Below are 3,542 nucleotides of genomic sequence, written 5' to 3' on the forward strand. Positions count from 1 at the left end.
AGATGGGCCAAGGACTTCAATAGACATTTTTCAAAAGAGGAAATCCAAATGGCCAACAGGCACATGAAAAAATGTTCAAGGTCACTAGCAATCAGGGAAATGCAAATCAAAAGCACAATGAGGTTTCACCTCACCCCGGTTAGAATGGCTCACATACAGAAATCTACCAACAACAGATGCTGGCGAGGATGTGGGAAAAAAGGGACACTAACCCACTGTTGGTGGGAATGCAAACTGGTCAAGCCACTATGGAAATCAGTCTGGAGATTCCTCAGAAACCTGAATATAACTCTACCGTTCGACCCAGCCATCCCACTCCTTGGAATTTACCCAAAGGAGTTTAAATTGATAAACAAAAAAGCGGTCTGCACCCTAATGTTTATTGCAGCACAATTCACAATAGCCAAGACCTGGAACCAACCTAAATGCCCATCAACGGTAGACTGGATAAAGAAATTATGGGATATGTATTCTTTAGAGTACTATACCGCAGTAAGAAACAACGAAATCCAGTCATTTGCAACAAAATGGAGGAATCTGGAACACATCATGCTGAGTGAAGTAAGCCAGTCCCAAAGGGACAAATACCATATGTTCTCCCTGATCGGTGACAACTGACTGAACACCAAAAAGGAAACCTCCTGAAGTGAAATGGACACTATGAGAAATGGTGACTTGATCAGCATAGCCCTGACTGCTAATGGACAACTTAATACATTATCCCTCATAGTATTTTTTTTTTGTCTGTTCTACTTAATATGACTGGTTTAATTCTGTAATTATCACACAGTTATTCTTAAGTGTTGAAAATTAACTGAAATGTGATCCCTGTTAAACATAAGAGTGGGAATAAGAGAGGGAAGAGATGTATAATTTGGGGCATGCTCGGGCTGACTTGCCCCAATTGGTAGAGTTGGAAACATACCAGGGGATTCCAATTCAATCCCATCAAGGTGGCATGTGCCAATGCCATCTCACTACTCCAAGTGATCAATTTCAGTTCACAATTGATCATAATGAAAGGACTAAGAGTCAAAGGGAGCACATAAACAAGTCTAGTATCTGCTAACACCAACCGATAGAATAAATAAAGGGGAGAGTGATCCAACATGGGAAGTGAGATACTCAGCAGACTCATAGAATGGCGGATGTCCTAAATAGCACTCTGGCCTCAGAATCAGCCCTAAAGGCACTCGGATCTGGCTGAAAAGCCCATGAGAGTATTTCAGGCATGGAAAGCCAAGACACTCTGGCAAAAAGATCTCTGTGAGTGAGATCCCAGTGGAAAGAACAGGTCTTCAAAGAGGGAGGTGCCTTTCTCTGAAGGGAGGAGAGAACCTCCACTTTGACTATGACCTTGTCTAAACAAGATAAGAGTCGGAGAACTCAAGGGGCTTCCATAGCCTTGGAAACTCATGACTGGTGCATAGGGAGATTACTGATGCCATAAACAGGAGTGTCAATTGGTAAAGTCAACAACAGGAGTCACTGTGCACTTACTCCTCATGTAGGATCTCTGTCCTTAACGTGCTGTACACTGAGGCTTAATGCTATAACAAGTACTCAAACAGTATATTTCACTTTGTGTTTCTATGGGGGTGCAAACGACTGAAATCTTTACTTAATGTACATTAAACTGATCTTCTGTAAAAAAAAAAAAAAAAAAAAAAAGAAAGAAAGAAATTATCAATTCCCAACTTGACTCTCACTGGGATTAAACAGGACAATAGGTCTGATCTGACTTCATCATCATTTAAAAAAAAATCATCTATTATTTTTCACTTTATGTTTCTGTGTGGGAGCAAACTGTTGAAATACTTACTTAAGGTATACTAAGCTGATCTTCTGTATATTAAGATAATCGAAAATGAATCTTGATGTGAATGGAAGGGGAGAGGGAGTGGGAAAGGGGAGGGTTGTGGGTGGGAGGGACGGTATGGGGGGGGGAAGCCATTGTAACACATGAGTCGTACTTTGGAAATTTATATTCATTAAATAAAAGATAAAAAAAAAAAAGAAATGAACACTGTGAGAAACAGTGACTTGATCAGTCCTTATCCTGACTGTTGATGTACAATGTAATACTTTATCCCTTTTAGTATTTTTATTGTTCTAGTACTATTGGTTGAACTCTGTAATTAACATACAATTATTCTTAGGTGTTTAAATTTAGCTGAAAAGGAATCCCTGTTAAATATAAGAGTGGGAATAAGAGAGGGAGGAGATGGACACTTTGGGACATGCTCAATCGGACTTGCCCCAAATGATAGAGTTAGAAACGTGCCAGGGGATTCCAATACAATCCCATCAAGGTGGCATGTACCAATGCATCTCACTAGTCCAAGTGATCAATTTCAGTTCACAGTTGATCACACTGATAGGTCTAAGAGTCAAAGGGATTACACATAATATTCTTAAAAACATATCACAAACAAGTTGGAATAATTTATACATCAGCAAACACTTGTAAACCAACCCCTTTTCTTCTCACCTTATCCCCATAAATTCATTAACCCTAGCATTTTGTGTTAACTTTGTATCACCCAAAGCTATTAAGAATTAGGAACTAAAAAGACATTAAGATTGACATTTTGAATCTTGACATGCATGGAAGGGGAGAGAGAGTGGGAAAGGGGAGGGTTGCGGGTGGGAGGGAAATCATTGGTGGGGGGGAAGCCTATGTAATCCATAAGCTATACTTTGGAAATCTATATTCATTAAATAAAAGTTAAAAAAAAAGATTGACATTTTAGCTTTAGAAACTGCCCATTTCCAAGGCAGGAACCTCTTGCACTCCAGTGCTTCAGAGTATGAGACTGAATCTGAAACCAAAATCACTTGAGCTGAGAAAAAACCTGTGCATTTGCTGAGTTAACCACCTTGTGCATGGTCTTGGCAAATTACACTGACATGTGTGAAAGTGAATTTGTCTCCTGCTTGGCTCACCAAATGTTATGGGCTGCATTCAGGTCTAAATTAATTTTTAGTTTCTTGTCTTTTACTGAGAGAAGAGTTCTAAATACAGGCCTAAATGGAGTATGCAATGCGATAAAATTTATTTACCAAGTGAGAAAAGTACACAGGCTCATTAGGGCTTTATTTCACAGTGTTGGGCAAAGAAATTATCCCACCCTGCTCTACTCATCCTGAGTTGACAAAGAGGCGAGAGAGTGCTTCCGCTCTTCTTAGCTTTTTATGTTCTTAGAAAAATGGGAGTGTTTACATGCTCCCACCCCCAGTTTCTGGGTAAAGAGAGGTAGTCATGGGGGGGAGGTCCCCTGATTGACAGGTGGATGAAAATGGCAGTATAGAGGGAAGGAGATGTGATGTGCAGCACATGAATTTAAAATTATATATCTAAGCATTCCCACATAAAAATCTCAGAAAAGGAGTGTTTTTCTATTAAGTTCTGAGGCTGCAGATCTGAAGTGGAGGTGTTTTCTAACTTTCTGACAATAAAATCTCAGATATGGGATGCTTATTATACCTTTGAGAATGATATCTCAGATGTGTATTGTTTTCTGTTACTTTCTGAGATCAAA

The sequence above is a fragment of the Oryctolagus cuniculus genome, chromosome 1 (genome assembly GCF_964237555.1).
Source record: "Oryctolagus cuniculus chromosome 1, mOryCun1.1, whole genome shotgun sequence".
Classification (NCBI taxonomy): Eukaryota; Metazoa; Chordata; class Mammalia; order Lagomorpha; family Leporidae; genus Oryctolagus; species Oryctolagus cuniculus.